We start from the raw sequence: 17,340 nt of genomic DNA, 5'->3' as shown, positions 1-17,340 counted from the left end.
GTGCTTTCCTGTGTGCCTACTGCAGGGAGCCTGCTTTTACAGGGGGCTGGGTTAGACGATGTCCAAAGGTCTCTTCTGACCCCTGTGATTCTGTGGTAAAGAGTGCTCAAGTGAAAACATGCACTTTCAAGGCACATGTGCAAAGTAAAATATCTTATAGAGAGGAAGAAGGACTGGTATGAGCCCACTTTTTACCTCAAACCCAAGTGGCCTCTCATGAGTGCTGGACTTCAAGATTTAGCATTTAAAGGAAGGAGGGACAGGCTTGCCATCTGATGTACTGCACAGGCCACATGCCTTAATAATCTACCTATACATATGTCATGAACATAAGATATAACATAGATGCAACCAGATAAATACTATATATATATATTGATGTACAGCTATAGTAAATACTCATACACACATACTAATTAACTCATCTTTAACTTCAGCACATTTTCCTTAATGACAAAATGCCTTTAAAGAAAATCTGAAAGGCATGGAGAATCCAGGGCTTTGTGGTGGTTCCCTGTGCATCTCCAGAATTTTTGGTCATAGCTGCTAGCTCTTCCCAACACTGGAGGCAATCCCTGGAGCACCTCAGCTGCTTGGCAAGCAGAGTGCAAACTAGACAATACCACTTAAGTCTTAGAACTTTTGCTAACTAGCAGATGCAACATGAATGCTGTCAAGTAACGCCTAATTTTTTAATTAAGCAGTAAAAATTATGGAGGTTGGGCAAATGCTATAATATTTTTCAGCTGTTCATGAGTTTCAGAAAATATCCACTAAAAATCCTCTACCTTTCTCAGGAGGTCCTGGGACTCCAAATGAATACGATAATTAGATCAATCCAATCTAAAATAAGTATGGAGACTTCAAAAATTTGTAAAAATATAAAAAATAATGTCATAGTGCTAATGATGAAACACGTTGCGGTGAAATGGCCGGTCCATTTCTCCAAGACTTCCAGAGTACCTGAGACACCAATGAACCTTAGAAATTTAACTAGCAATAGTCTCATGTAAGTGATGTGTGGGTTTAAAAAGCTTTCTTGATCTTGAAGATCAGACTGAAACACCACCTGGAAAAGTGACTCTTTCGTAATATAACCCTGCTGATTATTTCTGTTTATTTACTACATTTATTTTTAATGTGTATGATTCACTCTGTTTCCTCATTGAGGTTATGGACAATAGGTGGTTAACCTAACCACTTGATATCACTGTGAATAAGAAGAGTGAGATTTGCAGATTTCACCTGAAAAGGAGTGATCAAGAACACCTGAAACAGAAAATTTGAAGTGCTTCACACAATGGAGCCATTACTTTATGAAGTTACTGTACGTTAAATACATTACATAAATGTTACTTATATTTTATTTTGTTGGCATGGTACATTGCCAGCCTCGCTCATAGTAACACATACTTTTAAATAATCTGTTCAAATTTATCAGCAGAGCTAGATTTATTGTACACATGTAGACACCTGCTTTATAAGCCAGACAAACTGTGCTGGAATGACCACGTTGAAATCCTCTGGCTTTCATCCAAGAGGAAGTGCATTACAAACTTCTCTGAAACTCCCTAAGAATCTTCAGTTTTATAACAAAGAGACAATCAGTCAAACTGGAGGACATTTCAGCATTTGCTAGTTTTCATGTTAAGTAGGAGAGGCAAAAAATAAGTTTTGGTCATCTGAAGCACAAAATGAATGCCAAGTCTTCACCTCTACTGAAAAGAGGCTGATATATTTGCTGTCTATATGGTCCCCTCTAGAATAGATACATATGCCATATGATGTTGGGAAAAGTCCAACACTCAAAGGTAAAAAAAAAAAACAACAACCACCACACACAAAAAGAACCCAACAAATAAAAAAAAGACACCAAGATACTAAGATAATTTAAATGATGTAATGATTTCACTCTGCTCCCCACTTTCATACAGCTTCTCAACACTCCCTAGTGGCTATCTTCCAAATGAGACAATCTTTTGCAGCCACTGTCAGAGACCAAATGGGACTTGTGACATTTTAAAGCATCACTGGCCATCAATGTATTGGCAACTAAACTGAAACAGTTATATCCCAAAGTGTGAGACTGCTGTCACTCAAAGGCACTCTTCATGATTAAGATTTGTTGCTCATAAGCCTTCTATATTAGGAGTCTAATGGAAAAAAAAAAGTGATAGAAAATAATCTGAGGAATTCCACACGCTGCAGCACTTGATGAAAGGATGCTTCCAAAAGGTTTTTGCTGTTCTGCCTACCAAGATATCTGCTTTGCCTGAGGCACACCTTGGTAGTGCAGTAAATGGACCGGCCAGTATCAATCCAAGTACAATAAAACAAATGAAGGTTGTAAGTTCAAAAAAAATCTGTATTCAGTTTGCTTTTACTCACTGTTGTGAAAACTTATAACAGTTAGAACTTTGATTCAGGCCATCTCTACCACATACAGATTTCCACCTGACAGATAAAGGTCGTCTTCAGCTCTGAAGGTTAGTTATTCCTCTCTACAGCTGACCTCTCAAACTAAGCCAAAGATTCCTTATGAAATTTCCAGTGATTAAAAAGCATGTATATGTACAGAATAGCTTCTAACGTTGTTTCCTGGCCAAACTAGTTGGAAAAGCCTTTCTTTATATCCACAGCTTTAAGATTTCACAAATGTGATATAGAAGTATGGTGCTATTACTTGTTCAAAGTCAGTTGTCCAGAAAGATGCACATAGGGAGGAGCATTGGTATAGTGTGGTGTGATGGATTTTACTTCATAAGATAATGGCAAACAGTGATGCCAGTTATCCAGACAATGACAACAATACTGAGTACTGAGCAATTGTATTCCTCTGTAGCTCATTTCCATTCCGGTTAACCAAGGTTTAATATTTTTAAAACTTAGTGCTAAGTAGAATAATAGACAAGTTCTTTCTCAGGGAAAAAGTCATTTCCAGAAGACTTCAGAATCAACGCAGAAATAGACAAGTATTTTGATGTCTTTGTGTATAGGGAGACATAACATACAGGCAAAGGAAGGAAGGAAGGGAAGACACTCTGGAGATGGTTATTGCAGGACATTGACATTAAAAAAATAATAAATAACTACAAAAAATGAGAGGAAGATACCTTTGAGTAAAGTACTGCTTAAAGTATACTTGCAGTTGTGAACCAAGGAAGTTCTTAAAAGTTAATGAAAAAAGCTTAGGGGTGGTTTTGTGCCTTTTATTTTACTTTATTATTACTATTCTTAAATGACACTACATGAAAGACATAATCCCTCTTCCCTCAACAGTCAGGAAGACCTTAGAAGCAAATTTTGATAAGCTATCTACCATATAGCATAAGATGATGACTGGTTTATATTGACTACCGAATGTTCCACAGATAGCAGTGACTTATCTCTAGTAATGAAATGCTTCAGCCTTAGGCAAACAGATTTTCTGCTTTACAGTGCTCACAGAGGAAAGAGTTATCACACTTAAAAATATTTCAAAGTTCAGTCAAGAGCTTTACTTCGATTTTGGACTTAATGTTTTCTTTTACCTGAAGGGCTAATTTATTGTATTTTCCTTCTTATTCTTTCCTGTTAAGGCTGTGTGGTTAGGTCTCACATCTTTTTTGTATGGGACTTAAATAATAAAATAATGTTTTGATACTAAAAATAAACAGATTTTGGAATGCTACAATGACAGAATAAAACAGCAGGATTATTAAAAAAAATTAACAATTTATAGCCACAAGTTCAAGGATTATCATTGTCAGGTCAGCTTGAGTTAACAAGCAGGATAACAACCCATTTCATTTTTGAATGGCACTGTCAAACAATTTTGAAAAAGCATTTTTATGGGATTATTCATTTTTAAGAGTTTTGTGGAAACTGGAAATGGAAGGATTTTCAGCATTTCTGCTCTCGTTGTAAACATGTAGTAATTGTTATACTCTTTTCTGCAGAGCCACTAAATATCTGGTATTTGCTGTAAAACTGTAAACAAGAGGGCTATCCGAACTTTACAAAACAAGAAAAAATAAGAAAACTGAAATTTAATATGTAGCAACTCCAAGGTGATCTTTTCCTAGCTCTATGCTTACAGCTTTCACATATTGTTAGAGTTGCAATATAACTCATTTTGCACTTTTACAAACGGATCAGAGTGCGAAGAGTCAGTGCTTGATATATTTTGTGGCATTGGTAATGGTCATTACCAAACATCAAACTCTTTGGGCTTCCTCAAGCACAGCACAGGAAAAAAAAACTGGCTAGGTAGGTAAGTTCTGATCACAGGAAAAGTTTAAAATGCTTTCAAAGAAGTTATTTCTCCAGAAGTCAGTGGGATTTTTTCTTTTCAGAAAAGACTGCCATAAGGAGTTCATTGAGAACATGACCTCAAAGCTTGTTTTTTCCTTTCCATCAGAAATCAGTCTTTGCACTAAATAAAAAGACAGCACTATAGTAACCTACACTCAGTTCATTTACTAAAGCCTGCTGAGCTACGTGCAGTGCACTGGATCTGCCTCTTCTTAGCCATCCAGGAGAGGCACACAGTTCTGACAAACAAGAACAGTGAACCATCTCACCAAGATATTGGAAAATCAGCAAGAAATACCACATTTCCAATGACATCTGAGAAATTTCACCTGGTCTTAGCCAACTCACACACACTCATGGTCGGAATCTAGATGAAAAGTCTGTGATTTAAACAGCCCTGATCTAGATCTGAGCAGATAGTAATCTGTAAGCACCCATCTTTTTTCACTGTTTAGGCCAAACAATACTAGAAAGTTCCTTCCCATGTAATCTCATTTCCAAGTGCATGACTCTCAAGATCTATTCCTGTTTCAGTATATTAGATTTGATTTGCTAGATGATAGTGAAAACACTTCTGCCAGCTGCAATTGAAATGGATAAAATCCAAACACGTCTGCAGATCAATCTCAGTAAAAAAAATTAGTTATATTTGATTACCTCCCAAGTGTCTCAAGAGCAACAATTGTTTATCATTTGCTATAGGATACAAAATCTACAAAATTACAATTTGCACAAGGCAGCAAGCTTCAGACCACTGTAATTTTTTAATGAAAGCTGTGAAATTGCTTGTAGAAGTGCAGACAGATAGCATAATGTAACATCACCTCACTGATGTATAATTTGAACATTGTGCATTCAAAAGAGATCTGTCAGAACACCTCATAGCACCCAGAAGAGTCAAACACTTTATTCCTTCTGTCAAACAATTAACTGTCTCTTTTTCTTTCATCAAAAAATGAGTGCATAAATATTATGCTAACTTGGAACAAAGTTATCTGAAATTCAGATTTATATTTGGGCTGAAACTCCATACCTAAAATAGATATCCTAAACAGTGTCTTCCTTTCAAATATTTAATTGGGAAAAAAAAACAACCATAGTACAGAGCTCCTGCAATGCTTGAGCTGAGTTTATTTTGAGCCTCGTTCACCTTGCATGAAGCAACACGGTTTCAAATAAAACCATATGGAAATCTATGACTTCCAAGGATAAAATCTGGCAAGAAAGTCTTTAAACCAAAAGGATAGTTTCAGCTGCAGATACGCTTTTCAGGAATGGAACCGAATCTGCATTTCCACTGTGGGCTGTTGACGCCCTCTGAGAGAAACACAGTTGGTTATTCCAGATCTGGGAGAGCAGAGAGCAGTGCCAAAGCTTGAAGCACCCCGGTCACAGTCAGGCCATGAAGAGTCACCACCCTTCAGTGGGATGCGATCAGCTTGTGACGCAGCGACTCAGTAGCTGCAACTTTTTTGGAACAAGCATCAGGCTATAAAAAAAACTTAAGTTAAAAATTTAAGTAAATATCAGAGTTGAATCAAAACACAATAGGTTTTTTTTTTCCCTTCTTAAGCAAAACTACGTACACATAAAGGTCCACCACTATCAAGAAATCTCTCTCAGATGGTCATGAATAATGAGATGCTCTTAGCAGGATTCACCCAGGTCTCCCCAGTCCTAATCAGTAGAGAGAATAGAAAACAAAAACAGCAACAAAAAAAAAACCCTAACCAAGCACTAAAAAATAAAAAACAACAAAAACATCTCAGGAACAACAACAGGAAGCAGTATCTTCCCAGTGGAAGCCATAATCAAAGCTTTTTACTTAATTATGAACCTTCCCAATTATTTCCAGCACTGAGCAACATCCGGAATGTAGCAACTTCACTTTCTGTTCCCAGCTGCAATACTGTCTTCTAGCTGAGTAGCAGCCTGCAAATCAAAGTGCAACACATATTCAGTGTAGACTAAAAAAAGAAAGGCCCATTGTCACCACAGTCACCTGTTATTGCAGTCAGGAACAACCTGACTCATGCACAACATGCCCAAAGGCTGCAATCACTTGCTCACACCCTTTGTGCACCTGGCTATTTTACCCACCAAATGCATGCTCAGCAATGCCATCTAGTTTTATAAAGAGAAACCCTGCAGACAGGTACTGGCTTGGCTACTGTGCCAAAAGCCCTCACAGCCCTGGAAATAATCCAGTGCCAGGCTGGGCAAACCACTGGAAGCAATGCCAGTTTCATATTCTATAGTCTTGGAAAGGGAAAGATGGACATGGTCAAGTCACTGAGCCCAGCAGGTGATTAAGAGACTATTCAAAAAGGTTACCATTTAAAAAAAAAACAACACAAAAATCTGAACCTAACAGAATACACAAACATTCCTTAGTAAGGGAAAGGAAGATTTACTGTGAATATGTTCCCAAGCCAAGCACACATTTCGTCCTGAAACAGAGGAAGGGCTTTGTAAAACCATTGTGTAGATGTGAAGCTGCTTCTATGAAACTCCCTTTACAAGAGAAGCATGCAGTATCATGTTTCTTAAGTACTGCTGAGACAGAAGTACAGTCATTGAGATATTTGCATATTTTATAGTAAAATATAATTTATACTAACAGTCTGTTGTCACATTACCTTCAAACAAGTAACCAGGGTTAGGTTCATTACTCTATGTCTCAGGCTGTAGGATGGTACAACTTTAAGGTCTCATAAAAGCAATGGAAAAAGCACTATAAATTTCTCAATTCAGGATAAGTAAGTGGTAGGACACAGGGTGCTTCTGAAAAATCATTGATTAATTTACCTTATTTATTGCTGTAATGAAATGACTTCCTTGTAAACTCCAAGTTTTTAAACCTACACTTCAAAGTAGTGCTGAAATGGTCAGGGTTGCCTCACAAAGAACAAAGCGACCAGACCTGCAGCTGCACAACGCAGCAGCACCGCTGCCTCCTGGTCACCCCTGCTCCTACCCACCAGCCACATCCCAGAGCACATTCAGTCTGATGCCTGACCCCACACAGCCTAACAGCTGTAACTGCTGTCTCCCAGTTTCCAGCCTCAACACACAGATCAGTCTGCACATCCTCCCATGCCTATGCTGGCCTTAGTCAGCCAAAACAATCGGTGACTTTTCTCCTTCCCTAGTGCCTCACTGCATCAGGGAAGGTAGGAAAAGGCAGGAAGAGGAAGAGGCAAATTAACTTCAGTGTGTACACACACATACATGTGTATATTAACATCTACTTATAGGTATACAGTATACCTAAAATTAGGTTTACAAATATGAGATATCTATATAATTAGAAAGGTGGAATTACGAATCCACAGACTAAGCTGCTTTGCCTAATGGCTTCAAGTTTTGCTCCTATTCACATGAGGTAATCCTGGAGAAATGCAGCATATATTGAAGCTCAATGGCTGACTTGACCCAGTATGCTGGGTGAACCCAAGGATACTCCTTTAAATCACTGTGACCAACACCTGGTGCTCAAGAAGTGAAGGGAAGATGCTCTGCCGCAGAATTCGGTGCTATGAAGCAAATAAAAAAATGCACAAAAGCATCATATGCTTTTATTGTATGCACTGCTAGGATCACAGGGTATTAAAAAGCTTCAAGAAATCAATTTTAAAATAGTTTGAGATTTTCTTCAGAGATGGCAAGTAGATAAGAAGAGTATTCGTTTTGTTTCAGGTGGAGTAGCTAAGGTACTGCAAATTCATGGGAGGACATCTACCACCATGAGTGATCTGGTGTAGTCAGAAAACCAAATTAAATCAAAAGAAGCCATTCTTAATGCAGCGCAGTACCATCAGCATATTCCTTTCACAGGTATTCTGGAACAGTACAGACCAACCACAGATAAAAACAAAGACGGAACAATTCCAAACTATGTAGTTAATATCTCTTTTCTCATTCCATCCCAATAATATTCTCCCACAAATCCTATGGGACTGTAGCATCTTTCACTTCATCTTGCAAATAACAGGGATGTTTCTGTATAATTCGGTAAAATAATACTTCCCCTTGAAAGAATTAGTAGATTATTGTACCACATATGTCCAAGTTTAACAATGAAAATTTTAAAGAATTGTGGAAGTTTTAGACTAACGTTTCTTTGTGTTGTGCTCCTAAGAAAAAGAAATTTTACAGTGGATGCATAACATCCAAATAAAATTGCTGACAAAGTCTTAAGTACCAGAACACAGCAAAATGTCCCCAAACTAAATTAAACAAAAATAAATATACTGAGTTACAATGAGATTTCCTAATTCTAGTCATTAGCTGTGTTAAGATTTGTAGCGTATTTTGGTTATTAAGTAGAAAACAGTTTTATTTATGTGTAAAAGTTTGGGACTTGCCTCATGTGACCTCCCTGGCACACCACCAAAGCTCTGCTCTTGCTGACATTTAATCTGAACGTAATCCCCGAAATCTCCATGCCATTGCTGGGCTGCGTGGGAATGATTCTGACAGTGTACACAGAATTGTATTGCAAATTTTGTTTTCTGCTCATGCTTGTTTACTTTCCATTCCAGCCACTGCAAGTTATTTTTTTTCCTGAATATAAGATAGTAAGATAGTCCCTTTACAGGGCCATATAGGAACTAAAAAGAAAAGCAAGCCCAACCATTCTTATTTCAGTTGTTTTTCTACTGGTGTCTACCATATTTTTAAAAGAACAAGCTCTAAAAAGCAAATAAAATTCAGCAGCTGATGAACACCCCAGGCAATGAGCTGAAGTGGCTCAGTCTCACCAGCTCTATACAGGAGCAGGACCACATGGCAGCAGAGGAATGAGGGTTCCAGCTGGGGGTACTTGCACTTGACTGTGGTCTTCTGAATGAGCAATTGCCTTTACTAAAAGGCATACACTTAAAGAGCTTTTTCTCATTGAAGAATGCCTCTGATCTCTGAGGCCAACTTCATTTTTGTCATGAACGCTATGAAAAATCACAGTGTCCAAGATTTCCACATCTGTGGCTTTTGGCATTTGTGCAAGGGTAGGAACTCATGTTTAAACAACAGTAATGAAACTGAAGGAACACAGTAATTTGTAAAGTGTAGAAAAGCCCCACAGCCATTTCAACAAGATGAGTATGAATCTATCTTTGTTTTCGGTGTGCTCAGCATTTCACAAGTATATTTCCCCTGATTTCAGAAAGGAGTTAGGTAACCAAAGTAGAGCTGACTTGATGCTTGTTAATGCAGGTCCTACAGCATCACGTATTTGGTTTTGTGAACCTCCCCACTAACTGGACTTTTACTTCAGTGACAGTTTAAGTGCCATTACAGATCATCTGAACTAGTGGAGGTCCATGTGTTTTCACCATGGTCCAATTCTGTCTGTAGAAGAGATTGGCTTGTGTTGAGACTTCTTACTCCCTGAGTGATCCCAATATTTTTCCCTCCATGTAAAGTTAGTAAATACAATCACAGAATCATAGAATCATACAATATCCCAAGTTGGAAGGGACCCATACAGATCCCTGAGTCCAACTCCTAGTTCCATACAGGATCACCCCAAAATCAGATCACATGTCTGAGAGCACTACCCAGATGCTTCTTGAATTTTGACAGGCTTGTGGATGTGATCAGTGCCCTAGGGAGCCAGTTCCAAGGCTTGATTACCACAGAATCACAAAGGTTGGAAAAGACCTCTAAAACCATCTAGTCCCACCATCAAGCTATCTCTGCCATGCCCACTAACCATGTCCCTCAGTGCCACATCTACACATTTTTGAATACTTTCAGCTATGGTGACTCCATCACATGCCTAGGGAGCCTGTTCCAGTGCCTTATCACTCCTTCTGAGAATAATTTTTTTCTAATATCCAACCTGAACTTTCTCCAACATAACTTAAGGCCATTACCTCTCATCCTATCACTAGTTACACAGGAGAAGTCAAATCCCACCTTGCTACACCTCCTTTAAGGTAGTTAGAGAGTAATCAAGTTTCCCCTGGGCCTCCCCTTCTCCAGACTGAACAATCCCAGCTCCTTCAGCTGCTCCCCATAAGACTTGTGCTCCAGACCCTCCACTGCTTCACTGCCTTTCTCTAGGGCCTCAATGTCTTTCTTGAAGTGAGGGGCCCAAAACTGAACACAGTACTCATGGCATGGCCTTACCAGGGCCAAGACAATCACATCCCTGATCCTGAAACCTTCCTGATGAACAGTCTTTTTCCAATATCCAACCTGAATCTCCCGTCTCAGCTTCATGCCATTCCATCAGGTCCTATTGCTGGTCACCAGAGATAAGAGATCAGCACCTGCCCCTTTGCTCCTCCTTTCAGTTAACAATAAAGATTGATCTCATCATTCATAATGATTAATTAAAGGGCAAAGCAATGACACAAAGTAATTTTCATTTTTTAACTCTTAGTTTAGAGCAAAAAGCTTGAAGTCATCAGCACAGCAGGCTCCTTAGCAGGCACATTAACTTCTTCTCACAAAGAGATTTCCTACACAAAGGCAGCCAAGCCAGCAAAGGTCATGATTTCATGGGAAAAGAAAAAGTGCTCCAAAGCATTCATAAAGACTTTAAAGTATTATTACCTCTAAGTAATCCCTAATGCTGACCTCTTCATATATGCAAACATATATTCTATTTCAAAGGTACAGTTTTGGGTTGACATGCAGGTGACTTCTCCATTCTTCTGCCATTAAGAAAGCTAGTTCAACATGAAAAAATAGGAGTTCCATTTCCTACAGCTGAGCAGCCTGATCCAACCAATAGCCACTTAAATTGTTGGGGAGAGAAATTAAAAAACATGTTTTGGGCTGGTTTCAGCCAGGCACACTGGCATTATTAACCAGTGGCTGCTCTATGAAGATCCTCTGAAGTGTCCCATAGGAGATAAGGATCCTTGAGAACAATGCAAACCCCTCAACCCAATCTCAAAGAGGGGAGAAATCACTGCAGCTTTATGACAAACCTGTTTAGGTGTTCCAGCATCAGCCTACCAGCAGAGAAGCCCACAGAGCACGTCAGAGTTGTTGCAGAGCTGGCCTTCCAGGGGCCTCATGTCACAGCTCCCAGCCAGTCTTCACAGCACTGCAGCTGCCCCATCAGCCCCACCACTGCAGCCAGGCTCATCTGGTTTTACAGCTGGGACCACCAAAGACTACAAGAACATGTAGCTAGCACAGTCCCCTCCAGATCGACTTTCCAGTCTCTTCAGCTAATAAATACCAACAGCAGTACATACACTGGCACCAGCTGTGAACAGTTTATACATACCTGGCTCTGTGCCTCTTTAAAGCTCTTCTTTCTTAAGAATTTCTGCATGACTGTTGCTGTAATGCCCTCACCAACCTCTGAAGAAAACTGTTCACCAGACTAGCTTGCAAAAACCTCATTTCACCTAGTACTGACACAACAAAATCCTCCCTACAATAATAGTGCTGTACACAAAGCATCACAATGAGGAAGAGCTCTGCTGGTTTGTCCACTGACTCAGCAGTGAGTTCTTGAATGGCTATTCCAGAGGCACCAGAAACTAGCTCAGGAGCTTCAATCTTGATGCTAAATACATGCTCACTGTGCAGCCAGTCCTACTGTTTTCCAGACAACAGGCTACAGCTATCAGCGATGCATAACCTAATAGTTAACATGTACTACCTAAATGAAAAATCATTTTCAACACTGACTGAAGGAGAATCTGGTTTTAGTAATTGCAATTAAAGTGTCAGACAACAGAATAAATCAGAAAGAGAGCAACAGATAACTGTACAGACTATTGTATGTATAGTATAGCCTACAGAAGCAGTTTTTTGAAGAACAGATTTACCTACAGTGCTCAGAAATTAAATGATGCTTTCCAAAAGAGAATTGCAGAAGTCTTAAAGCAGAAATCCCAGAGACAAGCTAACAATTCCTATTTTCATGTACACTGTCCCCATCTAAATTTATGAGTGCGAATTTCAAAAAAGCCCATGTATCCAAACAAACATATGATTGGCACATACAATTAACTATGGCCCTGTAGGGCAAATACAAACAAACCAGAACAGGAATTATTGCCACTGTTGGGCTGCGACAACACTGGCTTTGTGAGCTGCACTTGTACCTCCCCTGGCAAATTAGTTGCGTTATGGAAGACCACGCTCTTGGAAACTCACAGGGCTTTTGCTGTGTTGCTACTTTGACAGAAAGCCTGAGTTGTGCCCCTCATCTAACTCCTCTTCAAAGTAGTAAGATTTTAGTGCTGTGAAAGTGGTGAAAGCAGGCCTCAGCAGATGGCCCATGGGAGGAGGTGGCGTGGGCCAATGCTGATGCTGATGGCAGCACTAGAAATGCAGCTAGGAAGTAGGAGCTTGCATTTTGCCATCCTTCTCCAGTGCTAACCCCAAGGAGACAGCAGTCTCTTAAATAAAATGCACCAATATCCAGTAATTCAGGGGACTCAACCAGTTCTATGCCTCAAGTTTGAGCTCTGGTGCCTGCCACAACATAGTCACTGTCTCCATGAAGTCTGCAGAGAACAGCTCCCCTCCCACACCCAGAGGTGTCCTCTGTGAATGTGCTAATTGGTACGGGCCAAAACCTCGCCAAGGCACATGCTTGGAATTAAACAATATGGACAATCACAATACAATACTCAAATACCATTCTTGTCCCTTTCCATTTACCAGTGCAGACAAAGCTCCAGTGAAGCGGATCTTTTCAACCCCATTGCTGCAGTTAAAATACAAACATCAGGAACAGTGCCGTAAAGCAGAACAAAGGCCCAAATGTTCATCCCATAACTGCAAGATGCTCCTATTACCACCAGAAGAAAGCAGGAAGCACAAGTAAATAAATGAGTTCCGAACACAAAGTCAAATGTTTCTCAGAAAGTAAAGGAGCCAGAAGATGAGTGCTACAATAGATAGCACAGCACTGGCAAAGGAAAAGTGTGAAGTGGATGCTTTCCAGCATTCAGTTTAGGAAGACAAACATTGTTTCACAAATTCACTGTAGCCCTGCTTATGTTCCAAGCTCCTTAATTCATGCCAAAGGGCTTGGACTTTCTGAACATCCTGTTCTGTTTCCTCCACCACTGGTCTGAGTCCTCTGTGTTAAATGTCTTTATTTCAGAGTCCTATTTTCTATCATTTTATTCCAGACTCCTCATTCTGTAGGTTTTGCGTTTTACCTCTGGGTAAGAGTGAAGACAAGCAGATTAATGAGAAGTCTGAGCAGCACATTAAGCTATACCTATTTTAAGAGCCTTCTCCAGTTAGCATCCCAAGGCACAGTATAAAAATAAAACTACACAAATCACATTTAGAACTAACAAAAAGCTCACAGATGCTGGCGTGCCTTGAAGCATAAATATAAAGATCAATGATTAAATGTTTCAATGATTCCCCGAAGTCTCAGAGCCACATGAACACAGACCATTTTACCTGTCATTACTAGGACACGTTAGCAACCAGATCAGATGTGAAGTCAAGGCATCTTTATGACAGCTCGCTGGCAGGAAAAACACACCCCCCTGACAAGGAAAGAGCTTCGGTGTACAAGTAGCAACTGGCTGTTCCAGGGATTTCCTGACTGACTGAAGGCAGTGCGCTCTGCACCTCTCAGACACAGCTGCAGAATGCTCTCCCATTCTCTGCCTCACTACAGCTACAGGACTTGAGTGGTCTCATGAAGGGAACTACAGTAGCAAAGGAAAAGCAATATTATCCCTCGTCATAATGATGTATAGGCCCCAGATGCCTGCTCTTGGGGCTTCACAAATATCACAAGAAAAGGCCTCAGAACACCTGCCAGTGGCCTGAGCTTATCCATTTATACAGGCACACTCCTGGTGACTAGGATGAGGCAGCATGGAACAAGCACTGAACAAGGCATTTCTCTTCATCACTGCTGCTCTAAACTGCGAGAGCGACTGCTGCCGCCGCTGCTGACACAGACACAAAAGCAGCCCACTTACTAATGTTCTGCCATAAGACTTCTGTATAATCAATAGGTGTACAATCAATAGGTATATAGAGGTTAGGCTTACTAAGATTATCACAGTGGAAAGATAACCAGAAATGCTCACCGGTGTCATAGTCTCACAGCAAAACTCCCCAAGGAGCAATCTCCAGACAGAGATCCTTCCCCAGTGGCAGTCAGTCCTTAAATAGGGTCCAGGAGAGGTGCAGCCAGGCTCCACCCCTTCTGGTAGCACAGATGAATTGCCTTCACCTGTGCTCCTGTGGCTGACTCACTGCTTGCTTCAGGTGGTCAATCAGAGCTTCAGGCCGTGATCAACAGTTCCCATACAGACTTCCCATCTTCCTTCCTTCCTTCTTCCCCACAGCAACACTTAGGCTGAGATCAAAGCACATAGCTGGAGATACAAAGAACCAATTGTGACCTTATTTGCCTTTATTAACTGCATTTCTACACTGTCTCCCTATGGCACCCTCACAGCCACAGGACATGGCAGAAGCTCCTGTGGGAACTTCAGACTTCATCAATTCCAGAAGCACCTCCAGAACCTCCCATTAATGAGCATAAGTGACTCTGCACTCAATCTCATACCCACCAGGAGCTGTGGAAGATTATCCCTATCTGCATCTCCAGAGCCCCCAGGGCCCCTCTGTATGACCCTCTGTGGGATCACTCCAGGGTATATCCTCACTCCCAGCTCCCATGCTGCATACGCTGCTGTCTGGTAAACATGAATTCTGTGTGAAGCTGCCATATAACTACTTCATCTTACCCTGCTAGAGCCAGTACTAAAACTACTGGGACGGTTTTATCTCAGAGGTTCCTCAGCAGCAGATGTGTCAATCAGTCTATTGCCTGGAGTTTATGCCAATCCCTAGGACTTCTTAAGAAACTAGGATGGGCAGCTGGTGTTTTCAAGGACTATAAACACAATAGAGAGCTATTAGTAACTTTCCAAATTATTTTTTTCCAGTCTTAAAACTCATTCCCTCTTTATTGTCTCCTTCCAGTTTCTTGCTTGACTCAAAGATTCATCTTGCACTGCAACCACACTCCCACCCCTATGGGAAGCTCTTGAAAAATAAGGAGGGATGCACAGTTTTGGAACAAGGCAACTTCAGTGCAAATGCAGCAGTGCTTAAAGTAGTGCATAGACAACCAGCTGGTTCTTGGTCAGACTCACTTACCTTTCTCCATTCTGAACAAAGAGTTCGGTATAAAAGAACAAAGTTTCTCATCAGCCATCCCTTTAAGTAACGTTGGAAGATTGGCTCTGGCTTGCAACATTACCAAACAGCACTGTAGTTCATGGTAGATAAAAAACTACCTTAAAATCATGTATATGTTAACACACACTCACACAAAAGAAAAATGATGTCAGGCCCAAGAGCCATTAAAACTTCAACAGGTTCAGATTATTTCATGAGCAGCTGAGCGGATCATCAGAATCTAGAATTTGTGGAGTTCCAACCAAAAAAAAAAAGAATGCCTGACATAGTGAAATTTGTGAAGAGAACTGACTTTAATAAGTTAGAGAAAACCAGAGCTATAAACTTGTGAGAAGGACATGGAATAGTATTAGCATAAGAAGAACAAGAAGTTCTGAACAACGCTGGAATCACATTTTGAAACCAATTCAAGAATATGTATGTGAAATCAACCAACCAGAAAAAACTGGGATAAAATGAGTTTCATTTTACACTGATTCTTCAATAAAGGACAGACAAGATTTCAATCTCACATTGCTCAAGCAAAGAACACTTTCCTTACCAGCTGGCTCAAAAATTACTTGGACTCCAGATTAGCCTTCTAATCACCAACAGGAAAGCTGAGAAACTATTTTAAGAAAGCATCACTAGACGCAATGAAAGGAAAAAGAAAGTGGTCAGTGATAAATACAGTATGAAGATTTCACCATTTATATTTTTAAGGCTATTTATATTTGAAAGCTTTTCCTTTGAAACACTGACAGGCAGGCTTCCACACTCATCAGTCTGGTACTCATTCAACTGAATAGTATTTATAGAAACATGTAAAGGCCAATAGAAACAGAAAAGACATTCAAATTACTTTCTGTCACAATTTGGCATTGTTATTATCACCTCACATAGAAGTTCAGCCACATACAAAGAAAACATTACACAACATTACACAACACTACACTGCTGCATGTTTTGAATGCTCCATATGAAATTCTGCTCCAGCAAATACTACACCATGAAAAAAAAACACTATCATTTCAGTTTGACTCAGTCTTACATTGCCTGAAGGCAAGCTCTCGCAGATAGACTTGCTGTTTGGGCTTGATTTCTCAAAGACCTGAACACCTCATTCAGGATATCTGTGATGGTAAGACCATGATGCGCCTATACAAAACCAACCCACTGCAGCACAAATAGGAACAGCAGAGCTGAAGCGAAAGGATCTGTGGGAGTAGGATGCCTGGTGAGAGGATGATGATGATGAAAAACCACTGAAATATCCCTCACCATCTACTTCCAAAGAAGTTGCATTTGGCTTCTTAGAAACTAAGATATTTGAAGAAAGTGCCTCTCCTCTTGTGCATCTCTGAAGGTCGTCAGAAAACAGTCTGTGCTTCTACTTAAGAACACGCCCCATTTTGAAAATGCCAACAGTGACCCATGCTGCTCCTCCAGTGATGCAGATGACTGAATGTGTGAAGCTGCCATATAACTACTTCATCTTACCCTGCTAGAACCAGTACTGAAACTAGTGGGATGGTTTTAGCTCAGAGGTTCCTCAGCAGCAGGAACTTATTTTCAGAGTCAATTGACTGCTTTCTGCTAGAAACTTGTTACTCTTAGATTTGTTTATGTGTCAGCACCATTCAGGGATATCGGCTAGCATTCCTCCCTAGTAGTCCCTTCCCTGATGTACTTATTAAGACTATCCCAGCATGTCTCAGCTTTCACTTTGCTAGTCTGCTCTGCTACAACAGCAGCTTTCAGAAATGCTCTTCTTTCTACACTTGTTCTACTTTTAAGTTGTCTTAACTTCAGACTCCAGAGTTACATACAGTGAAACACCTGAAATTTCATTTTGTACATTTTTTCTATAATGACAGTAAAACTTCCACATCACCACTACCT

The 17,340-nt window shown here is 40.2% G+C and overlaps 1 protein-coding gene across 10 annotated transcripts in view; it reads right to left on the bottom strand.

Moving 5' to 3' along the window:
* THRB (thyroid hormone receptor beta) overlaps positions 1–17,340 on the bottom strand; it is a 163,868-nt gene that overhangs the window by 92,786 nt on the left and 53,742 nt on the right. Inside the window, exon 1 of one of the 10 annotated variants that reach the window (XM_090142562.1) lies at positions 14,337–14,627. The exons of the other annotated variants lie outside the window; for them this stretch is intronic. The gene's annotated coding sequence lies outside the window, so the exon portion shown is untranslated. Of the gene's footprint in view, positions 1–14,336; positions 14,628–17,340 lie in introns of those variants that run through there. 10 annotated transcript variants of the gene reach the window in all.

The sequence above is a fragment of the Phasianus colchicus genome, chromosome 6 (genome assembly GCF_987193195.1).
Source record: "Phasianus colchicus chromosome 6, bPhaCol1.hap1.1, whole genome shotgun sequence".
NCBI lineage: Eukaryota > Metazoa > Chordata > Aves > Galliformes > Phasianidae > Phasianus > Phasianus colchicus.
This window is presented reverse-complemented; position numbering and strand designations above follow the sequence as displayed.